Source organism: Mustelus asterias, chromosome 19 (genome assembly GCF_964213995.1).
Source record: "Mustelus asterias chromosome 19, sMusAst1.hap1.1, whole genome shotgun sequence".
Classification (NCBI taxonomy): Eukaryota; Metazoa; Chordata; class Chondrichthyes; order Carcharhiniformes; family Triakidae; genus Mustelus; species Mustelus asterias.
The window spans coordinates 28,136,647-28,156,067 of record NC_135819.1 but is presented as its reverse complement, the minus strand read 5'-3'; the positions used below and the strand labels follow the sequence as shown (position 1 = coordinate 28,156,067).

The 19,421-nt window shown below is 45.3% G+C and overlaps 1 protein-coding gene across 10 annotated transcripts in view; it reads left to right on the top strand.

Annotated features, from left to right (window-relative positions):
• Positions 1-1,952: 1,952 nt before the first annotated feature.
• The window catches only part of elk3 (ETS transcription factor ELK3), a 61,616-nt gene continuing 44,147 nt past the window's right edge, over positions 1,953-19,421 (top strand). For 2 of the 10 annotated variants that reach the window (XR_013500144.1, XM_078235173.1), the window contains exon 1: positions 2,508-2,780. The gene's annotated coding sequence lies outside the window, so the exon portion shown is untranslated. Of the gene's footprint in view, positions 2,041-2,363; positions 2,914-19,421 lie in introns of those variants that run through there. The other 8 variants (XM_078235170.1, XM_078235172.1, XM_078235165.1 and 5 more) reach the window with 8 other exon arrangements.

Here is a 19,421-nt window from a genome sequence, read left to right as displayed (position 1 = left end):
CTGATGTGCTGGGCTCCTCCATCATTGAGGATTGGGATATTTGTGGAGCCTCCTCCTCCAGTGAGTTGTTTAATTGTCCACCACCATTTACGTGCTGCTGAGCATTGGTACCAGATTTGTTCCCTTGTTTGGTTTCTGACCTCTGATGTGTTTTGACAGGAAGATATTCTTTCTTGTGTGCTAATAGACAGATGGTTGGTGCAGTAGAAAGTGACCAGGCTGGGTAAGTGTCGACTGAGAGAGGTCAGCTCTGAGTGCATTGACCATCTCCAATAGTCACTCCCAACAGTACTTTTCCCAAATTCAGGAAAAACAACACGTGAAAACCATTTGCCCTGATTATAATCCCTGAAGCAACGGACCACAAACTCTTCCTCCCACAAGTAGCCTCATTAAGAAACAAAATTGTGAAATAATGCTGCCAGTGTAATTTTGAATATATAATGAAGCTTCAGTTCAACAAGCTAAACTTCCATTCTGTGAATTAATACGGACTTGACTGATTATTGTATTTTTCAAAATTCAAGATATCAGCTTTATTCAGTAATAGAGCTTGCAGGAAAATTCCTGCCGGTGTCTCATGTCAATAAAGCCCAACAAGGGTTAAAATGTCAACATTGTTAACCAAGAATGTAATTCTAGGGATCTGTGGAGAGGAGAAAGAGCAGAGGAAATTGGAGTGAAGATCTGAGGGATTGAGAAGTGAAGCATGCACACAGGAGAATCAAATGGGCATTATGAAAACTAGCAGCTGAACTGATGGTTGGAGTCAGACCAGAGAATCCTCCTGAGGGCAAGACACTAAACCCTCTGAGCTGTACATGTGATCACCCTTATCAGCCAAAAACTATGAGCACAATAAAGCTGGGAATCCCCAAGATACGAATATGACAAAACACAAACTAGGGAAGCAAAACTCAATTAGTGGGAAGTCCAGTTGATCCAACGGAAGAAAGCACCTAGCATTCTCTTGCTGCGTTTCAACAGCACCCAAATGAGACAAATGATACCAAATCAAACCACAGAATCTCTACAGTGCAGAAAGAGGCCACTCGGTCCATCGAGCCTGCACTGACCACAATCCCACCCAGGCCCTATCCACATAACCCCATGTATTTACCCTGTTAATCCCCGACACTAAGGGGCAATTTAGCATGGCAAAGCCACCCAACCTTCATATATTTGGAGTGTGGGAGCAAACCAGAGCATCCCCACGCAAACATGGTGAGAACGTGCAAACTCCACACAGACAGTAACCCAAGGCCGGAATTGAACCCGGGTCCCTGGCGCTATGAGGCAGCAGTGCTAACCATTGTGCTACCGTGCCACCATTGCTTCAGCACATGATGGAGATTCATCATTACACAGTAAATAAACGAGTGACTAGCTGTAGCAGCCTGCTGGGGCCTGCAGAGTAGGCCCAAAGCAATAAAGGGGCACCTGTGTCAGGCAGTTGCATTGACAACGAGGGGACACAGCAGCCTCGACATGTTCTCTCCAACACCTCCCAGAGATCTCCAGTGTTAGTGTGATTTTAACATGAATTCACAAATATCGTTCCCATTCAGCATGGTCATATTGTCCAATTTAACCCCCCACCACACACAATAACTTGCATTTCTATAGTGCCTATAGCTTTGTAAAGATGTTGCTAGACACTTTGTGGGATTGTCATCTGATAAAATTTGACACTGAGTCATTTGAGTAGATATTGAGGCAGCTTTTTTCACACAGGTAGGTTTTAAGGAGAGAGAAGTTGGGGTGAGAATTCCAGAGCTTAGGGCTGAGATAGTTGAAGGCACCACCACTGATAGTGAGCCAAAGGAAGTGGGGGACATGCAAGAGGCCAGATTGGAGGAAGACAGAGACTGGGCTATTGGGCTGCAGGTTACAGAGATCCAGAGGAGGGAGTTGAAACATGAAGAATTACAATTTTAAATTGAGGCACTGTTGGATTGGCAGCGGCAGTGGGTGACACGGCAGCAGATGGGTTTCACTTGCACCTCTCTCTCTTTTTAATCAGAGTGAAAGTTTGTCACGGTTTGTGATTTTTCAGGAGGAGGAGGGCTGCTGGGTGTGGGGCGAGTTGGTGATATCATGATTTATAATGGTTTGCTGTTTAATCCTGTGGCTGTGAGGGGCTGCGGTCAGAGGCTGAGGGGAGGGTGAGGATTGCTTCTGTCCCAGGCAGACATGGAGGGGGGGGTACACATGAAGAGTTTGTGCCACCACCTTCCCCAGATGTCCAAGGATTAAAACAAACCTGGTGACTGAGTTGATGTCTGCCACTTGCGAGGCAGCCTAATGTTTGAGATGCTTGAGGATTGTCTGCACAGTCTGTGTACTAACACAGGGGTGAGAGTGCAGACAGAGAACATGTTGCACTGTCTGACGCTTGTTGAACGTCTCTTGGTGAGAGAGAGGGAGGGAGGACCATTTGAGGTGGCATTAAACCCCTCCCTGTGATGTTGGGCCCGAGTGCTGAGGTCCTGACGTCTGGTGGAACTGGGAGTGCAGAGTGTGGACACTGGGTAGAGGGAGGGAGAGGGGAGGGGGGAGACTTGTTTACACAGACTGCAGAGACCTGGGGGAATAATGCGGAAAGGAAGTAATCCCGAGCTCTTGTCTGCCTGATCCAGCTTCCTGCTCAGAAGGATCCAGTTACAGCAGCAGAACATTTCAGACGTGTGTCAGCATGGAAAAAAGAAGCAGTTTGCATCGCTGATCGGATCGGAGGGACAACTCATCCCCACACAATAACAAGAGGCTGTAACTGGCGGGTATGTGAACATTACAAACAACTCTCACTCACACACACTCACAACTCCCGCAGCAGAGAGCCAGAGGCCGGATGTCGGACACAGACTGGGGGAGAAGTATTCGCCTTTCAGTCTCTCTGAAAGTTTCTTTGCTGTGAGTGCGAATTCCGGGCCTGGGGCAGGGGAGGAATGTCCAGACAGTCACTGGTACCGGGAGGGGGGAGGGGGGAGGGGGGAGATTCAGTCAAAGTTTCACTTTGTATTTTTGTTTATAATCATTATAGAGGGAGGGTAAAAACACCCCAGGAGAATGCCAGTGAAATGTTTATGTGTGTGTGCTTTCGGGAGTCAGGTAAATGGTGTTTGAGTTTGAGGGGAACTGTCTGTTATTGGGGGGGGGGGGGGAGAATGCTGTGGGTGTGGAGCAGTGTTTGGGATTTAAGGGATGTTTTTGGGATGTGTGGGGCTTGGGGTGCGTGAGGTCGGGGTTGAGGATTTATGGGGCTGAGGTGTGTGTATTTTGGGCTGTGTGTATTTTGAGTCGTGTGTATTTTGAGTACTTTGAGACTGTATTTTGGATCCTGTGTATTTTGAGACGTGTGTATTTAGGGTCCTGTGTATTTTGAGACGTGTGTATTTGGGGTGTATCAGGTTTGAGGAAGGTGTGTGGGATTGGAGTGTGTGTGCTTGGGGAGGCTGCTTTCTGAATGTTCCTCGCCTGTCTAGAAACAGCAAAGACTTAATTGCTTTGAGCTTCCGGTTTAAAACTGGCAGCAAGCAACATACTGGGAGTGAGTCACTGGTGGAAACAAAGAGTCTCTTGGTCTCCAAGTGCAAGGGGCAGTGAGGTTAACTCTTTGCTCCCCAGCTCCTGTCTGCTGCCCAGGGGCTTGCGGGGGGGGGGGAGGGGGGGGGTAGTTAGACTGAAGTTTGTAGTCTGTATGTAATGCGATGCTCCATCAGGATGGGAGTTGCGTTCTCTGAATTTTCCATTTGCTGTAGCAGGAGAGAGTAGATTTAGTCACGATTTAGCAATGTCTGCACATATAGCACCTAAATCTCATTAAACTATTTCGCCTCTGCAAGACTGTACTGTTTTGTAAGGGCGATAGGGAATGTGTATGTAAGAAAATAAATGATGTTGGGCTTATCCAGGTCTCTGTTATTTGTGAAAGATTGATGGCTACTAGACCCAGACTGGCCTGAACAATGAGAAACATGGAGGAGGCCATTCAGCCCCTCAATTCTGTTCCACCATTCAATCAGATCATGACTGATCTGTTGTTATCTTTCCCAGAGGATTGTTGCTGACAGTTACTGTCACTCACACAGGGTCTCCTTAGAATCATAAAATCATACAATGCAGAAGAGGCCCTTCGATCCACCAAGTCTGCACCAGCATGTGGGAAACATCTGACCTGCTACCTAATCCCACTTGCCAGCACTTAGCCCATAAGCTTGAATGTCCAGGTACTTTTTAAAGGATGTGAGGCAACTTGCCTCTACCACCCTCCCTGGCAACCCATTCCAGACCACCACCACCGGGTAAAAAGGTTTTTTCTCACATCTCCCCTAAACCTCCTACCCCTCACCTTGAACTTGCGTCCCCTCGTGACTGACCCTTCAACTAAGGGGAACAATTTCTCCCTATCCACCTTGTCCATGTCCCTCATAATCTTGTACACCTTGATCAGGTCGCCCCTCAGTCTTCTCTGCTCCAACAGAAACAACCCAAGCCTATCCAACCTCTCTTCATAACCTAAATGCTCCATCCCAGGCAGCATCCTGGTGAATCTCCTCTGCACCCCCTCCAGTGCAATCACATCCTTCCTATAATGTGGTGACCAGAACTGCACACAGTGCTCCAGCTGTGGCTTCACCAAAGTTCTATACAACTCCATCATGACCTCTCTGCTTTTGTAATCTATACCCCGATTGATAAAGGCGAGTGTGCCATATGCCTTTTTCACCCCCTACTAACATACCCTTCCGTCTTCAGAGATCAATGGACTAACTCGCCAAGGTCCCTTTATTCCACAGAACTTCCTAGTGTCCTACCATTCATTGAACACTTCTGTCTTTCTGTCCCATCTGATCTTTCCCTAGCCTTACAGTCAATTGGACCCCCAGAGGTCGGCACCTTCCAAATATTAACAGCTTCCTGCTGGGTGATGGGAATGTGGAGCTCAGGAGTTGTACTTTCACTATTAGCAACAAGTGTTGACGATACATCAAAATATATTGAGCAATATTCGCTGGCATATTTATATTGGTAAGGGAGAGAGAACCTGCATTTATATACCGCCTTGCACATCCTTAGGACATTCCAAAGCACTTCATAACCAATGATGTACTTTTGAAGTGCGATGTGGGAAATGTGGATTTACACACAGCGAAGAGGGCTTGGTGGGCCGTGCAGCCTCTGCAAGGGTGCTGAGTGCATATCCCTCTGATCAACCTCTCCTCTGGGCAGGTTCTGCTCTCCGCCTCAGGCACAGTGTTACTGCATGGCTGCTCTGCCTGAATATTTCCTGGTGTTCAGGACCAAGCAATCTGTCCAGTTAAGTGGTCAAGAATCTGTACGTGGGATCCCAGCTAGGCAAAACTGTGCCCTCTGCAAAGCAAGATCTCATCAACAGCAATGGAATAATGAGCAGGATATCTGTTTGGGAGATAAATCCTGGCCAGGGCACCAGTAAAAAGTATCTTTGCATCAAATTGGAAGCAGTGCTTCCTCAGACTCGGGGTTGCTTTGTGCAATTGACCATTAGAAAGTAATTAGATTGAGCCATTCCTTGGCAGCTTTTAGTCTTACACAACAGTGGTGTGCAGTGTTTTAGTTAACCGTGTGTCTAGCTTCACCTGGTGTGCTGCACAGGAAGACTGTGGGCTGAGAAGGTGCACAGCTCAGGTTTGAAATATGACTTTTCTCTGACTCAAATCTTACATAAACACCGACTGAGATGCAGCACGAACAAAGTTTCTAACTGCCTCGGAATAGAAACAGCCCAAACAAAGACTATTGAAGGAGCTTAAATAACCTAAACCTTTTAAAATTTAATTTGCACAGTATTATTTCTCCCCTTCTCTGTAATTTTCCTGTGTGGTGCTGTGAAGTATTATGAAAGGAAATCCACGGTTAGACAGTTTCACAGTTTATTGAGCTGCTGAACAGGCTGCAATCTGCAGGAAGTGCTTTCAGGAAACTACTACCTAAATCCTGTGAGTGACAAAACATGCAAAGAAATCAAAAAATCATAAACAACTGTGGGCCACGATGATCTTTACTCTAGAATGTGTAGTTCTCAAATTATTTTATTAATCTTGTACTTAAGAAATGAAAAATCAAATGACTGGGTAATGATACTAATATGTCTGAATAATTTAGTTCATGTATGTTGGACATGATTTGTAAATTTACATGTATTGTAAGTCTTAGATCTGGACACATTCCTGTTAACTTTTCCCATTAGTTCCCATAAGTTCCAGGATCACCTTTATAATGGACATGTCTATGTAAACATGTCACGCTGTCATTACATCTTCCTACCAATAGTGGCATTATAGTCCCACAGAGCACTGAAATTCGGCTCATCTTCTTGTATGTAATATGGAGGGAGGCATTGGTTGATATTAACAATATTAGATGAAGCACAAACATTGAACCTTATTACATGTTCTTATGATTTTTGGTCATTTATTTTCCTGGACATTTTCCACTTACTCCTGCTGTCAGATATCACAATCTGATGCAGGTTCTGCCCACCAGGCTCCATGGAGCAGGTTTCTGGAATCTATCCCTAATTGCCCTTGAGAAGGTGGTGGTGAGCTGCTTTCTTGAAACACTGCAGTCCATGTGGTGTAGGTACACCTACAGTGCTGTTACGGAGGGAGTACCAGGATTTTGACCCAGCAACAGTGAAGGAATGGCGATGTATTTCCAAGACATGCTGGTTAGATGCATTGATCCAAATAGGCGCTGGAGTGTGGCGACTAGGGGAATTTCACAGTAACTTCACTGCAGTGTTAATGTAAGCCTTACTTGTGCCTAATAAATAAACTTTAACTTAACTTTAAGTCAGGATGGTGAGTGACTTGGAAGGGAACTTCCAGGTGGTGGAGTTCCCAGGTATCTGCTGCCTTTGTTTTTCTAGGTGATGGTGGATGTGGATTTGAAAGGTACTGCCTAAGAAGCCTTGATGAGTTCCTGAGTAGGCTTTTTGTGAGACTTTTTTGATTTCTGGCACTAAATTGTCAGCACTCAATTTGAGCTGACTAGCCAAGATGGTCAGATAGCATCTTTAATACCCTGGGGCTTCTCTGCTTTATAATGTACATTAAATTCTACATTCTTAGCTATGGCTTTTAGCGGTTCTGTGGTTAGGGATGCTAACTTAGCCAAAGTTAAGTCCTGTTGCATAAAAGATTTTACATGGAAGTCAGACATCTTACTTTCATTTGTTAGTATCCACAAAGCTTGCTGCTAAAATTCATTTTGTTTTTGTTTCAACAATTGTGGTTACATCCCATTCTACCTCAAATTATCCTTTAAAGTCAGGTTTGCCCTGTTTCTTGCAACAGATTTAACTCCCACATGCAGCTCCTAATTTTGTCTTTTCCTATCCTTGCAGTGAGTATTCCAATTGAATAATTCAGCAGCAAACTTTCGTGAGTTTAAAAGTAAAGAAGGTTATTTATTCTCACACACTTGCCCTGAATTAATGCGGTATCACATCCTCGGTCTCACATGTACATACCTATGCACATACCTATTCTTGTAGTTTAATATTCGTGAGGTTAGTCTTCAGGTGAACTATGAAACTTGAACAGGTTAAGTACTTTGGCTACTTGATGATTTGCAGCTAGTTTCAGAATCTGGCTCTGAGACTGACTGACAATTGATGGTTCTAATGAATCTGCTGGGTCCTGCAGTAATGAAGCTGCAGTGCTTGAAACAGCGATCACATGACTGCTGGATTAACACTCTTGGACGGCATGGTGGCATAGTGGTTAGCACTGCTGCCTCACAGGCCAGGGACCCAGGTTCAATTCCTGGCTTGAGTTACTGTGCAGAGTCTGCACGTTCTCCCAGTGTCTGTGTGGGTTTCCTCCGGGTGCTCCAGTTTTCCTCCCACAGTCCAAAAGAATTGTTGGTTAAGTGCATTGGCCTTGCCAAATTCTCCCTCAGTGAACCTGCTTCCACCACCTCCTCTGGCAGCACGGTCCAGGCTCCCACCACTCTCTGCGTAAAAACTTCCCCCTGCACATCTCTTTTAAACTTTCCCCCTCTCACCTTGAACCTATGCCCTCTTGTAATTGACACTTCCACCCTAGGAAAAAGCGTTTGACTATTCACCCTGCCTATGCCTTTCATAATTTTGTAGACCTCTATCAGGTCTCCCCTCAGCCTCTGTCTTTCCAGTGAAAACAATCCTAGTTTATTCAACCTCTCCTCATAGCCAACCCCCTTGGTGAACCTTCTTTGCACTTTATCCAAAGCTTCCACATCCTTCAGGTAGTGTGGTGATCAGAACTGCACGCAATACTCCAAATGCAGCTCAACCAAGGTTTTATATAGCTGAAACACGATTTCCCAACTCATGTACTTAATGCCCCGGCCGATGACGGCAAGCATGCCATATGCCTTCTTAATCACCTTGGCCACCTGTGTTGCCACTTTTAGGGAACTGTGGACCCGCACACCCAAATCCTTCTGTATGTTAATGTTCCTAAGGGTTCTGCCATTTACAGTATAATTCACGCCTAAATTTGATCCTCCAAAATGCATCACGTAGAAACCATACAGTGCAGAAAGAGGCCATTTGGCCCATCGAGTCTGTACCGGCCACTATCCCACCCAGGCTCTACCCCCATATCCCTACATATTTACCCGCTAATCCCTCTAACCTACGCATCTCAGGACACTAAGGAGCAATTTTAGCATGGCCAATCAACCTAACCCGCACATCTTTTGGACTGTGGGAGGAAACCGGAGCACCCGGAGGAAATCCACACAGACACGAGGAAAATGTGCAAACTCCACACAGACAGTGACCCAAGCCGGGAATCGAACCCAGGTCCCTGGAGCTGTGAAGCAGCAGTGCTAACCACTGTCCTACCGTGCCGCCCTCGCATTTGTCTGGGTTAAACTCCATCTGCCATTTCTGTGCCCAAGTCTCCAATCTATATCCTGTTGTATCCTCTGACAATCCCCGGCACTATTAGCAACTCCACCAATCTTCGTGTCATTGCAAACTTACTAATCAGACCCCCCACATTGTCCTCCAGATCATTTACATATTTAACAAACAACAGAGGTCCCTGCACTGATCCCTGTGGAACACCACTAGCTACAGATCTCCATTCTGAAAAACACCCTTCCACCGCTACTTCTATTACCAAGCCAGTTCTGCATCTATCTAGCCAGCCCACCCCGAATCCCATGTGATGTTAGTTTTTGTACCAGTCTGCCACATGGGACCTTCTCAAATGCCTTACTAAAGTCCATATAACCTACATCCACAGCCCTTCTCTCATTAAGTATCTTTGTCACCTCTTCAAAAAACTCAATCAAGTTGATGAGACATGACCTTTCCTGTATAAAACCATGCTGGCTGTCACTAACTAGTCCATTTTCTTCCAAATGTGCATGTATGTGCGGCATGGTAGCATGGTGGTTAGCACTGCTGCTTCACAGCTCCAGGGACCTGGGTTCGATTCCCGGCTTGGGTCACTGTCTGTGTGGAGTTTGCACATTCTCCTCGTGTCTGTGTGGGTTTGCTCCGGTTTCCTCCCACAGTCCAAGGATGTGCGGGTTAGGTTGATTGGCCATGCTAAAAAAAATTGCCCTTAGTGTCCTGAGATGCGTAGGTTAGAGGGATTAGTGGGTAAATCTGTAGGGATATGGGGATAGTGCCTGGGTGGGATTGTGGTCAGTGCAGACTTGATGGGCCAAATGGCCTCTTTCTGTACTGTAGGGTTTCTATGATCCTGTCCCTCAGTATCTTCTTCAAAAGCTCCCCACCACTGACATCAGACTCACCGGCCTATAATTTCTTGGACTATCCCTGCTTCCTTTCTTAAACAAGGGAACAACATTGGCTATTCTCCAGTCCTCTGGAACTTCGCCTGTGGTCAAAGAGGATATGAAGATAAGGCCCCAGCTATTTCTCCCCTTGCCTCCAACAGTAACCTAGGATAGATCCCATCCAGTCCGGGGACTTGTCTACCTTAATGCAATTTTGGATACCCAACACTTCCTACTTTGATATATTGACATTCTCTAGAGCATTCACACACCCATCCCTGACCTCAACATCCATCATGTCCTTCTCCTTGGTGAATACCATTACAAAGTACTCATTAAGGATCTCACCCACTTCCTGTGGCTCCAAGCATAACTTCCCTCCATTGTCCTTGAGTGGGCCTACTCTTTCTCTTGCTACCCTCTTGCTCCTCATAGTTGCATAAAAAGCCTTGGGATTCTCCTTGACCCTGTTTGCTAACAACATTTCATGGCCCCTTTTAGCCCTCCTAATTCCACATTTAAGTTCCTTCCTACTTTCATTATACTCCTCAAGGGCTTTGTCAGTTTTTAGATGCCTAGATCTATCATATGCTTCCTTTTTCCTTTGATTAAGCTTACTATTTCCCTTGTCATTCAGGGTTCCCGAATCCTGCCATTTCTATCCTTCATTTTTGCGGGGACATGCATGTCCTGCACTTCAATCAACTGGCCTTTAAAAGCCTCCTGCATGTCAGATGTGCCACTCCCAATTCACATTCCCCAGTTTCTGTCTAATCTAAGCCTACTTGTGACACTAATAAATAAACTTTAAAAAGTTCTGAAGTCCCCTCAGCATAGTTTGGATGGGAGAGGGCATTGTGATGAAATGGGAAGTTGAGCTTCACTAGTAATAAACATGCTGTTGGCCAATCCTTAAACAATAAACTGTGTGAATTCCACAAACGACTGTGAGGTACTCTCAACTAAGTTCATACTTATTTAGGTATTTGCTGGAGACTTAATACTGTCTGTAGTCCAAATGTGAAAAATCACATGATTTGCATCTATTTGTGTTGAATTTTTAAAAGTATTGACTGAAAGTTCATAATCATAGAAATAATAGAAACCCTATAGCACAGAAAGAGGCCATTCGGCCCATCGAGTCTGCACCAACCACAATCCCACCCAGGCCCTACCCCCATATCACTATATATTTACCCACTAATCCCTCTAACCTACGCATCTCAGGACACTAAGGGGCAATTTTAGCATGGCCAATCAACCTAACCCGCACATCTTTGGACTGTGGGAGGAAACCGGAGCACCGGGAGGAAACCCACGCAGACACGTGGAGAATGTGCAAACTCCACACAGACAGTGACCCAAGCCGGGAATCGAACCCAGGTCCCTGGAGCTATGAAGCAGCAGTGCTAACCACTGTGCTACCGTGCTGCCCTATGGCATGTCTGTGCTGGGCATGACAGTATTCCAGAATGGAGCATGCACAAACTCTGTGCTGGAGAATTCCAAAGATTCAGAACTCTTTGAATGAAAAAAATTCTCCTCTCTTTCCTAAATGATTGACCCCCTTCTCCTTCTAAATTTCCAACCAGGGGAAACATTGTCTTAGTGTCTACCCAGCCAACCCCCTTCAGAATCCTATATGCCCCAAAGAAATATTTCTTATTCTTCTAAACTTCAGAGAATATAGAAGCAATTTACTCAGCCTCAATGGCTTACTCAACCAGACTGAATAACCTGATTTGTCCCAACGTTATACTCCATTTGCCATCTTGTTGCCCATTCACTTAACCTGCCTGTAGCTATTTGCAGCCGCTCTGTGCCTTCCTCACAGCTTACATTCCCACATAGCTTTGTATCATCAGCAAATGTAGATACATTACTCTGTTTCTTCACCTCAGTCATTAATATAGATGATAAATATCTAAGGTACCAGCACTAGTCATTGCGGCACCCCAGTAGCCATACCCTGCCAACTTGAAAATGCCCCATTTATGCTTACTCTCTGATCTTGTCCATTAACCAATTCTCTATCCATACTAATATATCACAGCCATCTCCATATCTGTTACAAAATATTTAGTGTGGTACCTTATTGAATGTCTTTTGGAAATCCAAGTATATTAGATCTACTGGTTCCCCTTTATCTACCTTATTAGTTACATCCTCAAAAAACTCTCATTTGTCAAACGGGATTTCCCTTTTGTAAAATCATGTTGACTTGTTCAAACTTTCTGAAGTACATTGTTAAAACTTCCATAATAATAAATTCCAGTGCTTTGATGATTGATCTAATAGGCTGTAATTCCCTGTTTTCTCTTTCCCTCCTTTCTTGAATAGTGATGTTATACTTACTCACTTCCAATCTGCTGGGACTGTCCTAAAATCTAGAGAAATTTGGAAAATCAAAGCCAGTGCATCCACTGTATCTACAGCTATCTCTTTTAGAATCCTAGGGTGTAGGCCATCAGGTTCTGGGACTTTATCAGATTTTAGTTCCAGTACTTTTTCTCATTTGATATTAATTACCTCAATTCCCTCACATTTTAGCTCCTAGGTTTCCCTTTATTTCTGATATGTAACCTGTGCTTTGAAGATGAAACATTTCTTCAATGCCTCAGCCATTTCCTCATTCTCCATGATAATTTCTCTTGTCTTGGCTTCCAAGAGCCCAGTGTTTACTTTAGCTACTCTCTTCCTTTTTGTATGCTTGTAAAAGCTCTTGTAATGTAATATTTATGGCTAATTCTTCTCATTTTCCATTTTTTCCTTTCGATCAACTTTTTGGTGGCTCTTTGCTGGTTTCTAAAGCACTCCCAATTCTCAGACTTACTACATTCTGTGCAACATTTTAAGTTTCATTCTTTAATATTTTCATCAAATTTCTTAGGGTGGATTTTTCTTGTTGAAGTGTTGTATTTTCAAAGGAATGTATTTTTGTTGAACACTTCAAATTGTTTCTTTAAATGTTCCCACAGTTTATTTACCACCTAGTCTATTTACCCATCACTTAGCCAACTCTCCCCTCATCCGTATATAATTGACTTTGTTTAAGTTTAAGATTCTTATTTGTGATAGGATCGTTATTATGACATCACTAATTAACACTGCCTTCTGCACAAAACCAGATTGAAAAGTAAAATCATCCCTAGTTGGTTCCACAACATAATGTTCCAGAGAACTGTCATGAAAGCATTTGTTGTTTATTTTTTCATGAAATTTCGGCGTCATAGAAACATAGAAATTAAGAGCAGAAAGAGGCCATTCGGCCCATTGAGCCTGCTCTGCCATTCAGTATGATAATGGCTGATCATCCAATTCAATAGCTTGATCCCACCTTCTCCCCATATCCTTTGATTTCTTTCCCCTCAAGAGCTATATCTGACTCCTTCTTGAAAATATTAAATGTTTTGGCCTCAACTTCTTTCTGTGGTAGAGAATTCCACAGGCTCATCATTCTCTAGGTGAAGACATTTCTCCTCATCTCAGTCCTAAAAGGTTTATTCTGTAACCTTAGACTATGTAAGAGTTTTAACAACACCAGGTTAAAGTCTAACAGGTTTATTTGGTAGCAAATACCATTAGCTTTCGGAGCGCTGCTCCTTCGTCAGATGGAGTGGAAATCTGCTCTCAAACAGGAGCAGGTTTCCACTCCATCTGACGAAGGAGCAGCGCTCCGAAAGCTAATGGTATTTGCTACCAAATAAACCTGTTGGACTTTAACCTGGTGTTGTTAAAACTCTTACTGTGTTTACCCCAGTCCAACGCCGGCATCTCCACATCCTTAGACTATGACCATGGTTCTGGAGTCCCCCACCATCGGGGACATTCTTCCTGCTTCTAATCTGTCTAGCCCTGTTAGAATGTTATAGGTTTCTATGAAATCCTCCCACATCCTTCTGAATTCCAAACCGACTCAATCTTTCCTCATATATCAGTCCCACTTCCTGGGAATCAGTCTGGTAAACCTTCGCTATACTCCCTCCATAACAAAAACATCCTTCCTCAGATAAGGAGACCACAACTGCGCACAGTATTCCAGGTGTGGTCTCACCAAGGCCCTGTATAATTGCAGCAAGCCATCCCTGCTCCTGTACTTGAAACCTCTCGCTATGAAGGCCAACACTCCATCTGTCTTCTTTACCGCCTGCTGCACCTGCATGCTTCCTTTCAGCGACTGGTGTACATCCAGGTCTCGTTGCACATTCTCCCCTCTCTCAATTTATAGCCATTCAGATAATCTGCCTTCCTTTTTTTGTAACCAAAGTGGATAACCTCACATTTATCCACAGTATACTGTATCTGCCATGCATTTGCCCGTGCACTCAGCTTGTCCAAATCACACTGAAGCATCTTTGAATCCTCCGCACGGTTCACCCTCCCACCCAGCTTTGTGACATCTGCAAATTTGGAGATATTGCATTTGGTTCCCTCATCTAAATCATGAATATACATTGTGAATAACTGAGTCCCGTGCGGTACCCTGCTAGTCACTGTCTGTCTTTTGCAAAAAGGTCAGTTTATTCCTACTCTCTATTTCCTGTCTGCCAACCAGCTTTCTATCCATCTCAATACACTATCCCAATCCCATGTGCTTTAATTTTACATGCTAATCTCTAATGTGGGGTTTTGTCAAAAGCCTTTTGCAAGTCCAAATAAACCACATCCACTAACTTCTCCTCATCAACGAAGAATTCCAGTCTATTTGTCAAGCATGATTTCCCTTTCAAAAATCCATGCTGACTCTGTCCAATCCTGCCACTGTTTTCCAAGTGCTCTGCTATAAAATCTTTGATAATGAACTCTTGAATTTTCCCCACTACCGACGTCGGGCTGACTGATCTCTATTACCCCATTTTCTCTCTACCTCCCTTTTTAAATAGTGGGGTTACATTAGCTATCCTCCAATCTGTAGGAACTGCTCCAGAGTCTATAGAATCTTGGAAAATAACCACCAATTCATTCATTGTTTCTCGGGCCACTTCCTTAAGTACACTGGGATATAAATTATCAGGCCAGGGATTTATTAGCCTTTAATCCCATTAATTTCCTCAACACAATTTCCCAACGAATACTGATTTCTTTCAGTTCCTCTTTTTCATTAAACCCTGTGTTCCCCAACATTTCTGATATGTTATTTATGTTGTCCTTTGTGAAGACGGAGCCAAAGTATGTATTCAGTTGGTCAGCCATTTATTTGTTCCCCAATATAAATTCCCCTGTTTCTGACTGTAAGGGACCTACATTTGTCTTCACCAATCCTTATTATCAGTAGCAAGGCCTGTATTTGTTGTCCATCCTTGAACTGAGAGGCTTCTAAGTCAGGAGACAGTTAAAAATCGCCCACGTTGCTGTGGGTCGAGAGTCCCATTTAGGCCACAGCAGGAAGTGATGAGATACGTTCTTTAAAGAATATTAGTGAACCAAATGTGTTTTTACAACAATCAATGGGAATTGTCATGGTGTAGTTTTATATTCCAAATTTTATGAATTGAATTTAAATTTCACCAGCTGCCATGGTGGGAATTGAACCCACGTCACCAGAATATTAGCCTGGGCCCCTGGATTACTAGTTCAGTGACAATACCATCATGCCACCATCTCCCTGGTCCACATACTTATTTTCTAGATCACCTTTGTCAATCTCATTGTCCCAGTCTACATGAAGGTTAAAGTGCCCCACAATTATTACATTAGGGAGGGGGGTCTTGTGGCACAGTGGGTAGTGTTCCTGTCTCTGACCCAGTAGCTCTGGGTTTGAGTCCCACTCCAGGACTTGATTACTACATAATGCGGCCAAACAGTCTGCTTATCAACCTGTAAATCCTTCCAACCGAGCCATTGACAGGCGGCAGAGTGGGAGCGTTTCCGGCTCAGCCATGTGATGGAAAGAAAATTGAACCCTCTACCGTCATCATTCATAGCTCCAGGATACAACAGAGGTTTACGTTGCCATAGCAGCGTGGACACCTGTGAGTGGGAGCAGGCCAGTAGGCTCAGTTGGTTGGATGGCTGGTGTGGATCACATTGGTACCAGCAACTTGGGAATCGATTCCCATTTCAGCTGGGGTGGACTTGGCCTACAACTGCTGTAGATGGCAGGGTTGTGGAGCAGATCTGCCTCCAGGCAGAGAGCTGGAGCATTATTACATTGTCTTTGTTCCCAGCTCCAATAATGTTTTGTTGAATGCTCTGTCCAGTGTTATAACAAATTGTTAGGGGGACTATAAACCACTCTCACCAGCATTTTCCTACTCTTTCTATTCCTAATCTCCACCCATTCTGAATCTACTGCCTGATTTTCTGAGCTATGATGCTTCTTCACTAATGTCCTTAGGTTATCCCTTTTTATCAGGGCTCCCTCTCCTCGGCCCCTCCCTTCGTCCCCTCATCTCGTCTCCTTCCCTCCCTTCCCCCCCTCCTTTTCCAATCTTCCTGTCTTTTTGAAATGTTGAGTTGTCAGGAATATTTATTTTCTACCCTTGGTCACCTTGTAACCGTGGGGTAGGATTTGCTCACCACCTTGAGAATCAGTGCGTAATGTCCAGCTGCTGACCCTTGACCTCCCAGTTAACGCCACTTGAACTTTGATTGGCTGTCAGCTCTTCACAGCGCTGCAGTGGCCAGAAGCGGTACTGCAGCACTCTGCCAGGGACGAGGTCCCGGGACCTTGGAAAAGGTAAGGCCTGGGAGCAGGGAGGGTATGGCATGCCCTGGGGTCAGGACGGGGGCGATCGCAGTGCAGCAGGTAGGCCTAAGGGAAGGGGTGCCCAAAACGGCAAAGTCCTGGGAGGGAGGGCACCCCAACTCTCGGGGAGCTTTCGGACTGTGGTGCACTCCCCCCTCTCCGCCCCCCGCACAGCTTCCCCCCTGAGATGGGGAATAGTTTTATTGTTACTTTCCCGTCCTGCCCTCACCCATTCCCGCCAGCCTAAAATCTCAGCAGATCTGACTGCATCTGTGGAGAGAGAATAGAGCCAACATTTTGAGTCTGGATGACTCTTTGTCAGCTCTGACGAAGGCTCTGTTCTCTTTCCAGCATTTTCTGTTTTTGTTTCCGATTCCAGCATCCGCAGTATTTTGCTTTTAGCCTAAAAGCTGATGCCGGGTGAATGGGCGGGTTTCTTGCTGAGGCCTTGCCCACCCAAACCTGAAATTGATACTGGTTTTAGGCGAGTGGGTTCCTGGGGGGAATCTCGTCTATTCCTCCTCCTGCCTCTGAACTCACCCTGGGGGGAGTGTAAAATTCTGCCCCATGTCTCTGTAATGGTGATTAGGTCTAAACTATTTATCTCTATTTGTGCCACTAGTTCTTTATCTTACTGCGATGCCCTGTGTATTCAGGTAAGGTGATTTCTATTGTTTACTGTTCCCTGCCTGGGTCCAACTCTCTGACATATTTTACCTCTCTGTCCCTTTCCCATTCAGCTTGTCTTTACCCATATCAGCATATTTCTGTATTACCTCAACTTTTAACCTTCAATTTCCATATCTCCCTTTATTCAAACCCTCCTGCCCCTCCGTAAGTTTAAAGACCAGATTTGCTGGTGCACTCTGGCTATTATCACCTGAATTTCTCTCTTGTCCTATTGCCTTATTCTTTCTCCTTAACTTTCTAAACATCTCCTCATGTGAACCCTGCTACCTCCCAGTTTAGTTCAAAGCCCTCTCTTTGGGGGCAGTGCCTGGGTAGTACTAGGGTACTGTATGATCCTCTCCCTCCCCATCCCGGGGCTGTACTCACCTGTGCTCCTGTACTGGGTTGTGGGGGATCTGTCATGATTCACATTGGTGTGAATGGACAATCTAATGTGGGGGCACTATCAGGTGGAAAGGCCTGATAATTACATTTAAATTAATGATCTGGTCTGTTAGTATCACAACATTATCTCAATGAGGATTTTAATTTTCTCTGGGGCATCGAGGGTTCCAAAGTTTAGTCACCTTGTTACAGCAGGAAAAGATACTTGCATGTACATAAATATGTAAGTATTAATGTAGGTGGGTGTACAACTCCTTCCACCCCCCCAGAAATCTCTCCTGTTCAAACTCGCCTTTCCCAGTCGAGGCACTAAGCTTCTGACTGAGAATCTCCTGTTTAAAAAACCCGAGAGAGAAAACTGTCCCACTGAAACTCAAATCACTGCCGAACACTACCCAGAGTGCAACCTGTCTGGCTTAATGTCACGGCTGCCCGTTAGAACCTTTGATCAAGATTCACCCCTCATGAATCACAGCTGGTGTACACTTTTCAACACCTTCTCAAAAGTACATACGTGTTCACAGCCTGAACACGTCACCACCCTGGAGTTGCTATAGTGACTCACAGCCCCCTCACACAGTGTCACACTCACCACTCTGGACTAGTTTGCTGGAAACCTGTTCCGTCCATGTCAGATATCAATTAAAGGGAGAGATGGGCTGTGGAGATTGTGGGCTGGGTGGAAGGCATTGGAAGGTGTGTTTGTGGGGTGAGGGGAGGGGATTTGTGGGGGGAGAGGGGGAGGGGGCTGTGCCCAAGTCCTGGAGAATTTCAAAAGAATCCTGCAGCCTTTTACAGGGAGTCAGGCTGTGTTTGTCTTTACGGAGACATTGACCTGCCAGTTTTCTCTACAGAGTGAATTCGCACTGCAACAGTGCACCATGCGGATCTTATAGATCCAGATTTACCATGTGACCATTCAATTAGATGGACAATCCCTGGGAGAGCAGGACAGTCGTTGCAGCCAGAATTTCACCCTGCACTCCGTGTAGTTAATGCTTTAATGCAGAGTATCAAACCCACTGGGTTTTAACCTCACGCTGCATCGCTGTATTACAGGATGACAATTCCTGCACTCACAGCTTTGCTGAAGGAGGTCCCCATTTAGTGCTGAATGTTGGGATACTTTTAAGGACTATTTCACAGTACATACAGTCACAGAATTGTAGGGCATTATTAACTTCAATGGAATAACACTGGGGAGGGATGTGGGGACGCACTCAATCCATAATCACCCGTTTTATACAAAGTTGAGATCTACCACCCTCTCCTCGGGGGCGGGAGGGAGCGGGGGTGGGGGGAGAGACTCTAAAATCCATCTCACCACAGACTGACAACTGGGTTCATCAGACGGCTATTCACCCCCAGCATTTTTAACTAAATGTAAACTCAGTGGGAAAAACGGTGTGATGCCGCCCCAGCTCCACTGCCGGTTCCACCGCCGGCTTTTCCCACCATGTATTTTGTCGCTAAGTTAAAAGGTATCCAGCAAGCAGTCCCACGGCGTGACGCTGGCGCAGTGGGCTCTGGATGAGTCTGCCACCAACTTCCAAGAGTTTGGGCACCATTTATAAAGAGCCCTCTTTTGTAAAATATTCAACAAAGGATCCGTCCCACAGACATGGAGAACCCTCCTCCCCATCGGCACAGGGACCCCCCCCCTCCCCATGGACACAGGGAACTCCTCTCCCCTTGGGCACAGGGACCCTTCTCCCATGGACACAGGGAACCCCCCCACCCCATGGACACAGGGAACCCCCACCCCATGGACACAGGGAACCCCCTTCCCGTGGACCCAGGGAACCCCCCTCCCCATGGGCACAGGGAACCCCCCCTCCCCGTGGGCACAGGGAACCCCCTTCCCCATGGACAC